This window comes from Tachypleus tridentatus, chromosome 5 (assembly GCF_004210375.1).
Source record: "Tachypleus tridentatus isolate NWPU-2018 chromosome 5, ASM421037v1, whole genome shotgun sequence".
In the NCBI taxonomy this organism is placed as follows: domain Eukaryota; kingdom Metazoa; phylum Arthropoda; class Merostomata; order Xiphosura; family Limulidae; genus Tachypleus; species Tachypleus tridentatus.
This window is the reverse complement of record NC_134829.1, coordinates 44,204,670-44,218,404: the sequence shown is the minus strand read 5'-3', so window position 1 is coordinate 44,218,404 and position 13,735 is coordinate 44,204,670.

Sequence of the window (13,735 nt, the reverse complement as noted above, 5' to 3'; positions counted from 1 at the left end):
ATGTGATTCTAAAGGAACGTTCTTTTTCTAATAAATTACAAATTCATAATTTTTTAAGTTACAAGTGAAAAGTATTTTCGAGATGAGAGGATGTGCTAATCAATCCCAGATGGCGCTAGGTTCTCATTTAATCCCATTCACAAGGAAAATTGTGAATACTGAAACAATCATGACCTTAGAAAAATACATAGGTTCCAATAAGTCTTGAAGGAAATGAAATAGAAACCTTATAAACAAAGCGCTTTCGAATGGTGGACCTTTGTTCTTCATGGACAACCTTGGAGAAGAAAGGGTTGTAGGGTTTCTACTTCGTTTCCATCAAGAATATTGTAATAAAATAGTTATTAAATGTGCAAACATATCAGAACAATACATTATTAAAAACCGGTTATAGGTAATATAGAATTGTGGTTTTTAATAAAAGGTATTACGCCAACAAATTGTAAGCTGTTCTGTATAATACCTACAGGTTTATAAAAAATAAATAATGTTGTTGTTTGTTATTAAGCACAAACCATACACTATAAGTATCGAACCTCGGTTTCTAAAACTCCGCAGAAATACCGTTACGCTACTTGTAGGGAGTTGAAAGTGATCCAATGTCAGTTAGAGAGTCCAGACTTATAAAATACCGATCCAAGTTTAAAAAAAAAACAGAGTGGAAACAAAAGAAGTTTACCAAAAAAATCAGAACAATGGGATAAAAGGAAGTTCACAAACAGGATTTAGACTTACTGTTAACAGTGTAAGGAAGTTCACAAACAGGATTTAGACTTACTGTTAACAGTGTAAGGAAGTTCACAAACAGGATTTAGACTTACTGTTAACAGTGTAAGGAAGTTCACAAACAGGATTTAGACTTACTGTTAACAGTGTAAGGAAGTTCACAAACAGGATTTAGACTTACTGTTAACAGTGTAAGGAAGTTCACAAACAGGATTTAGACTTACTGTTAACAGTGTAAGGAGGTTTACAAACAGGATTTAGGCTTACTGTTAACAGTGTAAGGAAGTTCACAAACAGGATTTAGGCTTACTGTTAACAGTGTAAGGAAGTTCACAAACAGGATTTAGACTTACTGTTAACAGTGTAAGGAAGTTCACAAACAAGATTTAGACTTACTGTTAACAGTGTAAGGAAGTTCACAAACAGGATTTAGGTTTACTGTTAACAGTGTAAAGAAGTCCACAAACAGGATTTAGACTTACTGTTAACAGTGTAAGGAGGTTCACAAACAGGATTTAGGCTTACTGTTAACAGTGTAAGGAAGTTCACAAACAGGATTTAGGCTTACTGTTAACAGTGTAAGGAAGTTCACAAACAGGATTTAGACTTACTGTTAATAGTGTAAGGAAGTTCACAAACAGGATTTAGGTTTACTGTTAACAGTGTAAAGAAGTCCACAAACAGGATTTAGACTTACTGTTAACAGTGTAAGGACGTTCACAAACAGGATTGAGGCTTACCGTTAACAGTGTTACCGTAGATACACAAGCTCTAGCAATAATACTTACAGAATGATTATACTCGAATTAGACGGTCAATGTTTCGCTGTACAGTTTATTCAACCATTAAAAACAAACTGTAAATGAAAATACAAATCTGTGGAACGCTCATGAAAATCTGTAAAGCGAAACACCGAATGCTCAGTTAAATAAAAATAAACATTTGGTGTTATAAGATGTTTATTAAAATGTCTCCGATACACCAATATACACTATTTCTCCGATACACCAATATACACTACAGAAATCAAATAATGATCTGTCTGTTAAGGATACATTCGAAGTTTTGTAGCTTAAAACAAACAAAGTTTAATGATGGTATGATATCGAGCCATTGTTTAGAAATATGTCTCTAGACGAAACTATTGATCTACGTTGTAGCCCCGAGTTTGTTGAGACGCAGAATATAGTTAAACGTGTTTATAAAACACGTTTATGATTTGCGACAAAACAGTTGTATTTTATGTTTACTGATAAAATCTGTGTAATATTTATGGGGTTTTGAGTCCTTTTTAATTAACCATAGAGTAACCTAATTTAAGAAACAATCAAACCTCATAATTATTGTATCTGCGTCACCATTATAAGAGGCCAAACTGCATTTTTTGATTTTCTTACCCAAGCTGTGATAATGACCCTTGAATAAGAGAAACTGGAGTCTGCAACAGAGGGTAAGGCCAATCAAAGATTGAATTAGACTTCTACGTCACAATTCTATTTCCAGTTTTGCCTCTGGTGTGAAAAAAACAAACTTTAACATATATATGTTATATGTAAATATATATGTATGTATGTCTATATATGATTTAGCAAAGTCATAATTTGGGGTTCAATTTCCCTCGGCGGGCGCAATAGATTACTCAGTGAGGCTTTGTTATGAAAACAAACCATGAAAACGTTTGGTAACAGTCTTGTTCTGGACGTTTTAAGCCTGTGTATTACTGGTGTTATACTGATGGCACTTTTCTAATGGTTGACAATGTACATCCAGTTAATGTGTATACCCAGTTTTTAAGTCGTACATATTCTAGTATAAAGTCTGTTGTTGCAAGTATACAGAATGACAAATTGTCGTTTTTAAATGTTCAACATAAGTATGGTAGTACATATAGAAACCGGTGGTGAACAGAGCACAGCTATCCCTTGTGTAGCTTTGTGCTTAATTTAAATAAACGAACAAACGAACCCAATGTGGCATTGCTCTGAAAAACCCACACTGTTTATATTACGACATTATTTTCAGGTTCTAAAGTTTTCATTAAAAGTGTAAACAGATTAGGTTAAAATTCATGAAAATAACTTATTATTATACTTTGTGTTATTTTTTATCTGTTAATCAATTCTGTTGGTTTTATAACCGTGGCATAGCGGTTCATAGCATAGTTCTCAGTTGTTTTCAGTTATAAACTTTAAGTTCATAGATCCCTTATTTCTTGACCAATGTGAGATCTAATTACAATTTTGGACTCGTGAAATCAAGTTCTTTCGACATATGTATTTGATCACACCCAAGGTCTCACAGATTAATTTATTCTAATCCTCTCTAAAATAAGTTCAATTTGAGGGTAGGGCGGTAGAGATCCTCATAAAATGATAAAATCAAATAGGGTAAACGTGCGCCCCACGCTGAGGATTAAATTGGTGCACAAAAATATAACTAACAGAGAAGAATAAAAAATGTCTCTTATATTAACTTATTCTAAGTCTGCCTGAAAAAATTCAAATGCTCCTGTTATTGTTGTTTATAACGCAACGATTTGAATACCTGGTTTAGTCTATGTGGTTTGAGTACTACAACTAATGCATGTGTTTATGTGTGTATTTCCGTATAGCAAAAACCACATCGGGCTATCTGCTACGTCCACCAAGGAGAATCGTTGTAAATCCGTAGACTTATCGCTAGGACAACTAATGTAAGAACACCTTTCCTTTCTTGAAGTACATACGATGTAATCAATAAATGTGTGTGTTTTTCTTATATCAAAGCCATATTGAGCTATTTGCTGAGTTCACCGAGGGGAATCGAACCCCTGATTTTAGCGTTGTAAGTCCGTAGACATATCGCTGGGACAACTAATGTAAGAACACTTTCTTTCTTGAAGTATACAACGTAATAAATTAGTGTGTGTGTATGTGTTTTTCTTGTATCAAAGCCACATTGAGCTATCTGGTGAGTTCACCAAGGGGAATCGAACCCTGATTTTAGCGTTGTAAGTCCGTAGAATTATTGCTGGGACAACTAATGTAAGAACACCTTTCCTTTCTTGAAGTACATACGATGTAATCAATAAATGTGTGTGTTTTTCTTGTATCAAAGCCACATTGAGCTATCTGGTGAGTTCACCGAGGGGAATCGAACCCTGATTTTAGCGTTGTATATCCGTAGAGACTTATAGCTGGGACAACTAATGTAAGAACACCTTTCCTTTCTTGAAGTATATACAAAGTAATAAATGTGTGTGTGTTTTTCTTATATCAAAGCCGATGGGAATCGAACAAATAAATAAGTGAATATTATTGTTTCGATTTTATTATTATTTCTCAATGAAAACTTCGTATATAGTACAACATTTGTTGTTTGAATAAAGGTTACTGATGGTAACTCCTATTGTAACGAATTTCAATGACTAAATACAATATAATTCTTGAAGAAGCAGGTTAACCTGTGAGAGATGTTCAGATGGCGTGTTTTAGGAAAACTAGACTCATTCTTTTCTGTTATTTTTATTATCTAAATATCAGTTGTTGGAAAATGTTGTATTTTTGATAAAGTTCATGTTTAAGTAACATCTCAATCAGGGTTGAAATTTACAGAAACACAAAACAAGAGGGTAAAGTGAACGTGCTTATGGGAAAAACAAACACACATTGTAAACATTAAAAATAACAAATATATAAATAATTGTTTTATGACGGGACAATTGAACGCATGCGCATCCCAAAAGCAGCTCAAATAAGATCCGGTAGTGGTATCGTTTTATAAAATACTCAGTACCTGTGGGTACCAGCGGGTTTCACCCCTGATCTGAAGTACTGGCACATTGTAAATAATTTTTTAACTCGTACTAAGACAAACAAGTCGTATGATTAAACTAGATCTTGAGCAAAGAAAATTATAATATTAATTTATTTAAAACTAATGCATAGTTTCCAATAAGCGTCTTTAGTTTTCTGTTATTCTCGTGATCAATACACTATGTTCTGATAATATAAGAAAGGCCGTGACTTAAGATTTGTACGTCACAACAGTAACTTTCTAACTGTTATATATATTTTAAACGACGGCACACACACAAAGAAATGACTGTAATATAGCATTCATGAGGAGAAATATGCATTTTAGCTTTATTCCAGGTTATATCCAAGGCGATACACAGTTTCCAACGTGTTTCTAATATTAAAAACAAATAGAAAAAAATCACATGGTTCAAAGTAAGTTTGAGCTCTCGAGGGTAATATGTACCCTCACCGGTGTAACAAAGCTAAACTTTACATGGTTTAAGGTAAGTTTGTGCTCTCTAGGGTGATATATACCCTCACCGGTGTAACAAAGCTAAACTTTACATGGTTTAAGGTAAGTTTGTGCTCTCTAGGGTGATATATACCCTCACCGGTGTAACAAAGCTAAACTTTACATGGTTTAAGGTAAGTTTGTGCTCTCTAGGGTGATATATACCCTCACCGGTGTAACAAAGCTAAACTTTACATGGTTTAAAGGTAAGTTTGTGCTCTCTAGGGTGATATATACCTTCACCGGTGTAAGAAAGCTAAACTTTACATGGTTTAAGGTAAGTTTGTGCTCTCGAGGGTAATATATACCTTCACCGGTGTAACAAAGCTAAACTTTACATGGTTTAAGGTAAGTTTGTGCTCTCTAGGGTGATATATACCTTCACCGGTGTAACAAAGTTAAACTTTACATGGTTTAAGGTAAGTTTGTGCTCTCTAGGGTGATATATACCTTCACCGGTGTAACAAAGTTAAACTTTACATGGTTTAAGGTAAGTTTGTGCTCTCGAGGGTGATATATACCTTCACCGGTGTAACAAAGCTAAACTTTACATGGTTTAAGGTAAGTTTGTGCTCTCGAGGGTAATATGTACCCTCACCGGTGTAACAAAGTTAAACTTTAGATGGTTTAAGGTACGTTTGTGCTCTCGAGAGTAATATATACCCTCACCGGTGTAACAAAGTTAAACTTTAGATGGTTTAAGGTACGTTTGTGCTCTCGAGGGTAATATGTACCTTCACCGGTGTAACAAAGCTGAACTTTACATGGTTTAAGGTAAGTTTGCGTTCTAAATTAAACAGAAACTAATGAACAAAGAACGTCATTCTAAAATCCTCAGAAAAGCAAATGTTCTTAGCTGAAAGTTCTTTTCACACTGTCAGAAAGTTTTTTTCAAGTTTCATGATATAATTCACACCTGGGGTAACTATGGGTTTCAAGTTTCATGATATAATTCACACCCGGGGTAACTATGGGTTTCAAGTTTCATGATATAATTCACACCCGGGGTAACTATGGGTTTCAAGTTTCATGATATAATTCACACCTGGGCTAACTATGGGTTTCAAATTTTATGATATACTTCACACCTGAGGTAACTATGGGTTTCAAGTTTCATGATATAATTCACACCTGGGGTAACTATGGGTTTCAAGTTTCATGATATAATTCACACCTGGGGTAACAATGGGTTTCAAGTTTCATGATATACTTCACACCTGGGGTAACTATGGGTTTCAAGTTTCATGATATACTTCATACCTGGGATAACTATGGGTTTCAAGTTTCATGATATAATTCACACCTAGGGTAACTATGGGTTTCAAGTTTCATGATATACTTCATACATGGGATAACTATGGGTTTCAACTTTCATGATATACTTCACACCTGGGGTAACTATGGGTTTCAAGTTTCATGATATAATTCACACCTGGGCTAACTATGGGTTTCAAATTTTATGATATACTTCACACCTGAGGTAACTATGGGTTTCAAGTTTCATGATATAATTCACACCTGGGGTAACTATGGGTTTCAAGTTTCATGATATAATTCACACCTGGGGTAACTATGGGTTTGAAGTTTCATGATATAATTCACACCTGGGATAACTATGGGTTTCAAATTTCATGATATACTTCACACCTGGGGTAACTATGGGTTTCAAGTTTCATGATATACTTCACACCTGGGGTAACTATGGGTTTCAAGTTTCATGATATAATTCACACCTGGGGTAACTATGGGTTTCAAGTTTCATGATATACTTCACACCTGGGGTAACTATGGGTTTCAAGTTTCATGATATACTTCACACCTGGGGTAACTATGGGTTTCAAGTTTCATGATATACTTCATATCTGGGATAACTATGGGTTTCAAGTTTCATGATATACTTCATACCTGGGGTAACTATGGGTTTCAAGTTTTATGATATACTTCACACGTGGAGTAACTATGGGTTTCAAGTTTCATGATATACTTCACACCTGGGGTAACTATGGGTGGAATGAAAACCATTTCAGATCATTTTTTCTCTTATCCTCTGCTTGTTTCATTGGAGAACTCATAAAACCGTCTTGTTTTATTTGACAAGTAATTAAACACTTTACTAAAATCCAGTAGTGAGTTTTCATACTAATAGATTTTAATATTCGATTCCTTTTTTTTTTTGTAAGAAACAAGATAGAGATATGGGTATTCAATTACACGGATAAAACAAGTTACTCAAAGTGTTTTGCAAAATTTACCGATGGTAGAGGCATTATGAAGCATTATCTTATTTTTAAACACCCGTTTTGTCTTTGTTACTGTAAAGGCAATAAAAAATAGTGATTTTACCCCTTAGATTTCTGTAGTATTCTTAATTCTACTTTTTATCCTATGTGCCCCACAGCGACAAAGCGAGTTTCGATACCGCTGGTGGACAGATAGTCATTTGTGCTTAATTACAAACAATAACTTATTCTATGTCGTTTCAAGTTGATTTTCTGGTTGGTATCAAAAATTGTGTTTGAAATGAATATCTTTTAATCAAGCCACAATTCGTCCGGCATGGCCAGGTGAGTTAAGGCGTTCGATTCGCAATCTGAGGGTCGCAGGTTCGAATCTCGGTCGCACCAAACATGCTCGCCCTTTCAGCCATGAGGGCGTTATAATGTGACGATCAATCCCACTATTCGTTGGTTAAAGAGTAGCTCAAGAGTTGGCGGTGATGACTAGCTGCCTTTCCTCTAGTCTTACACTACAAAATTAGGGACGGATAGAGCAGATAGCCCTCGAGTAGCTTTGCGCGAAATTCAAAAAAACAAAAAAAAAGCCAAACAAGCCACAATTCCCCACTTAATGAAGATGTCAAACATAGACAACAACCTCAACCATTTTACCTTCATCATTAATTGCACTCCAACAATGGTATATTGTTAGCTGCCGGTTAAAACTTGGTACTTATCAAACGGCTCACGTTACACTATTTTTATAACGTTATGAGCTACTTCATTAAAATCATCCACAGTTAGGAGCCTTTAAATTTTACTCTTTTGATAATGGTTAGAATAACCATCTTTTATTGTTTTGGTCAAGCTAAAAGAGTAGTTAAGTCTATATTTGAAATTTTAAGACGTGCAATTCGTGTAGAACTAAGTGGAAAATTAATCACAAAACGTAGCTCTAATTTTTATGTAGAGAAGTTCGCAATGTTAAAGGTATAAAGTTGTTTATTGTGGCTGTCGTGTTTAATGTGGTTTTACTTTCTCCATACAGACAGTGTTTAATGTTTTCCTGGACACAATATTAGAATTAGGTTCGGCCTACTACAAGTGGCTGAGAGCGTTATACTAAAATTATTTTCAATATGCAAGTCAACAAAAGTGGTGATGCAATTGAATGCATAAGAAATACATCTTTGATTTTATTTGATGACTACAATTTGATGGTATGATGACTACAAAAACTGGTCGTTTTTTGGAAGGGCGAGTGATAGCCCTATTCGACAAAAATTATTAATACATTCTAATCATAAAACTGCGCTCAGATCAGGGACTTAGGACGTCCAAGAAGGTCATTTTATTTAATAGAATTGCCAAACAAAGAAAGAGGGATCAATATGGGACACCAGGACCATCCATAAAGAGATCAGGAGCAAGTCATAGCCCCCATTTTGTTACAGGTGAAAATCAAGGAATACAAAGTTCGGGGCTCAGCATGGCCAAGTTGTTAGGGTACTTGACTCGCAATCTGAATGTCGTGGGCTCGAATCCACGTTCAACCTAACATGCTCACCCCATCTACCGTGAGAGCACTATTATGCGATGGTCAATCCCTCTATTCGTTAACAAAAGAGCAGTCAAAGATTTGACGGTGGATGCTAATGACTAGCTGCCTTCACTCTACTCCTCAGCTGCTAAATTAGGGACGGATAGCGCAGATAACTCTCGTGTAGCTTTGCGCGAAACTCAACAAACAAATAAACAAAATTCAGAGGCAAATACTCTCTATATATTACACGTAACGCTACGCAACACAAACATAAAGGATAACCGTTTAAAATGAGACCAAAATGGTGTGAATTCACCAAAATAAAGTTTCCATTCTCATCTCCCTTAAATTCATTGCAAAGCACAAACACATGGGGAATTTTGGATGAAACAACGTATGCATTTTTGTGTGATCAGACTGTTGAAACGGTGGAAAACAGCAGTCCTCGTACATAACATGGAATGTAGAAAGCATGTAGCGTAGAGTGGTGTGCTTTTGACCTGACATTATTGCAATGGCGTCTTTTTTAAGTGAGAACTATTTCGAAGATCGTTTTACTATAACGTACTCGGCCTAAATGTATAAAGAAACTCAATCTTGCAAGATGAACGGTGTTTTACTGTTGTAACGTGTTACGGCAGCTAGTCATCACCATCCACCGCCAACTCATGGGCTACTCTTTTACCAACGAATAGTGAGATTGACCGTCACATTATAACGCTACCACGGCTGATAGAGCGATCATGTTTGGTGTGACGGGGATTCGAACCCGCGACCCTCAAATTTCAAGTCGAAAGCCTTAACTCACATGGCCATGCCGAGCCTCACAAAGAACTGTTAACACAATATTATACTTAAATAAAAATTACATTTATGGCTATTCATTTTATTGTTAGAAGTTATTGATTATTGAAAATTATTTAATTATTCACAAATATGATAATTTTTTTCTTCACGAACTACAGTGGAGCCCCTCACTAACGACTTCAAAAATGCCTCGACAAAAAGGTCGTTAATGAGGGGGAGTCGTTAGTGAGGGGTGGATACCCAATTCATTACCAAGATTTAAATTATGTACGTTTTTATAATAGGCAATCGGTCTCTGTTCATTTTAAGGGTATGGAGTATTTAAAAACGAAATAAAAAAATGCGGTAATATGTAATGCAAAATATATTTTCACTAGTTCTCACTACTTTACCTTGATTTTATGAGGCTATCAAATGTTTAAACACAAGTCTATTCACCATTCTGTACACAAAAATGTTCAAATGCAGGTTTAAAATACGATCCTAAAATACATTTCTTAAAAAAAATCACTGTAAAATGTTACACGCAAAAGTGTTCAAATACTGACTGGATATACGATCGTAAACTAAAGAAATCACTAATGTTCATGCAGACTTAAAATACGATCATAAAAGACATTTTCTTAAATCACTAATGCTCATGCAGACTTAAAATGCGATGATAAAATACATTTTTATAAAGAAATCAGTGTGGAAGAAATGATACACACGCACAAAAATGATCAAATACAGACTTAAAATACGATAAGAAACTACATTTTCTTAAAGAAATCACTAATTTTTGTTTGTTTTTTCTTCGAAAATTGTACAGTTTCAATGTCTTTGCTCACTGCTACCATGCAATCTACAATGTCCATTTTGCCGTGTTTGAGACCAAACTGTAAAAGAGTTTCTGCATATGACATTGCAGTGGCACAGTCAATTGGCTCGAAAGACTCTACAGTTGTGTCGTCACATTTTTCACCATCATCACTCTCGATTTCTTCAGGACACGCGATAATATTGTCAGAAACTGAATCATCACAAACTGGAGTTTCGTTGTCGAAGTTGACATATTCGCCAAGAGTTACACCATTCAAGATAGGCCTGAAGTCGGGGTCAGATTGGTTTTCTGAAACATTGTCTTCACTTTCGTTTGACACTTCGCCTAAACAGAAGTTAAAGCCGCATTTCAAGAAACACTTTTGAATTGTGGAAGTCTTAACTCGAAGCCAAGCGACGTTTCTCTTTAATGATTGTCTGAATTTGGGTTTTACCAACTCCAAGATCCGTGGCGATTTTTATTGCAGTTTCCCCATTGTCGTGTCGTTTGCCCCCCGCTAGTACAGCGGTATGTCTCCGGATTTATAACGCTAAAATCAGGGTTTCGATTCCCCTCGGTGGGCTGAGCAGATAGCCCTTTGTGGCTTTGCTTTAAGAGAACACACACACACACACTGTCGTGTCGTTTAATGACGGAAACTCTCTCTTCTAAGTTAAGCAACTTTCTCTTCGACATTCTGGTGAAACATGAGTCTGTGTTATGAGGAATCTTCATATTATGCACACTAATCCTGTCTGTTAAATAATCCGATTTAGTGTTCCTAATTCATTATGTACTATAGAATAAGCGCACTGAGCGCATTGAGAATAAGATTAATTTACCAATGAAATTTAATTTTCTTTTCGATTCGACGCACTGAAAATAGATTTATTGTTGAAGTAGATTACGTAATACTGTTTAACTACGGAATAATTAAACTCATTTGTAATATGCCATAAATGATAAGGCAGACCGCTATGTAACTTCACAGAATATGCCACATAATAATGTCACTTAGTCGTTAGTGAGAGGTAAAATAATCAAAATTGTTCAATTTGGTAGGTCGTTAGTCGCGTTTGAGGGGAAGTCGTCCACGAGGGGTCAATTTAATGCAAACAGGGTACCGTCAAAAATTTTCTGGTCGTATGACAGGGGAAGTCGTTAGTAAGGGGGTCGTTAGTGAGGGGCTCCACTGTATTTGTATTATCTAAGTTTCACGTGACAAATGTTTTCTCGCACTGTGTACTTAACTGGATTTTTAGGAGGTAAAAGGTTTATATATTAACAGAATTATTTCAATGAAATTGTACGATCATAATCTATTTTGGGTATTTTATATATGAAAATAATTATTTTACTTGCATGTCATATTAACTACCAGTTTCATAAAACTCTAATTATGAAGTTCATAATATGCATTAGTTACTAGTTTCATAAAATGCCTTAGTTATCAGTTTCAATACACATTACTTACTAGTTTCACAGACCACATTAGTTATCAGTTCCGTAATACACATTACTTACTAGTTTCACAGACCACATTAGTTTTTAGTTTCATAACACACATTAATTACCACTTTCTATCATTTCATTAGTACTCTAAATGTACGGAAGTTTCCCAAAAGAGGATAATTTTTGCAGTCAAAAAATTTCGAATGTCCCCCAGTGGAACAACGGGAAGTTTACGGACTTACAACGATAAAATCTGAAGTTTGATTCTTCACGGTGGACACGACAGCCAAATGTAGCTTTGCTCTAACGTAACACGACTAAATGAAATGAACATTTTATGAAGCTTGTGAATCAGTAGTAAAGGTAATTAGCGACTTAAAATTAGGTGAAATAAGAAACTGTAAGTAGGAGTAATGTGCATCATTTTGGACAAACAAAAAAGACGTTTCGAATCTTTCGAATATAGTTAGAATACCTGTACCAAGCTCACACTAATGTTCTATTACGAAACCGTTTTGTAGCTCGTCTTTAGAGCAGTGAATGAAAGGCCGTCAGTTAGCAGACTTAATCAGGTTACACACGTTCTAGAAAACGATTCAGCTTTTACGTTACGAATATACGAAGCTGCTCTTTGGCTTTCAAGTTAACCAACTACGATAAAGACACCTTTTTATTGTTTTCAAGGACTAAATACAACTCGATAACTTTAAATGCAATTATTCTCGTCTTCAGCTTACAAAAAAAAAAAGAAAATTTAGAGCATTATTTCTTCTAAGTAAATTTATAAATTACTCTAATTACTGGGCGAAAAAAAAATGAATGGAAGTAAAAACTTTTACGGATACTTTTAATAATTTTATTGCGGTAAAAAGTAAATTATTTTGATTACAACTTTGCTTTTACGTCATTATTGCGCCATGACATTAAAATCCTGTCGTGGAAGGTAAGTACAAGAGTTTAAATTTTTATGTGTTCCTATTCTTAAAATATATATATATGTATAGTAATATTCAGCCATATAAGTCAGGACAATGTATGTCAGTTGTTCTGTGAGCTGGTGTGCGTGGCATATCAGTTGTTCTTGTCCTGTGAACTGGTGTGCGTGGCATATCAGTTGTTCTTGTCCTGTGAACTGGTGTGCGTGGTATATCAGTTGTGTGAACTGGTGTGCGTGGCATATCAGTTGTTGTTGTCCTGTGAACTGGTGTGCATGGTATATCAGTTGTTCTGTGAACTGGTGTGCGTGGTGTATCAGTTTTGTGAACTGGTGTGCGTGGCATATTAGTTGTTCTTGTCCTATGAACTAGAGTGCTTTGTATATCAGTTGTGTGAACTGGTGTGCGTTGGCATATCAGTTATTCTTGTTCTGTGAACTGCTGTCCATGACATATCGGTTGTTCTGGTTCTGCCTAACACATACAGGCTAACACGTATCTTCTTTACGTCATTACACTAATTTTATAAAATTGAAACTCACACCAGAGGCTGCTTTGTAGAACGTTTTCTGACTCTGTACGCTGAACGTTTCAGTGAACGGACTGTTAACATATTGTCCTACCTGATACAACACACTGTTTTACCTCATATGAGAAAACTCACCGGAGGAAAGCTGACATTAGTGTCATTACAATAACCTATTATCAGATAGGTATCCATGTTTTCTTTTAAAACAAAATAATAATAATTATTATTTTTTTCCAAATTACGTTCGATCATTTCTAAAACTTAGCTACAGGTTTTAATTTTCTACCGCATGAGACCAAACATTGCTATCCAAATGCTGCGAAGTTGACGAGAAAAAAGGTAATACTCTGGAATAAAAGATGAACGAAGGTGTTCAAGTGTTCAGTGTTGTGATTCGTCAGTTATGGTCGACCGTTGTTGACGTCACTGTCACTA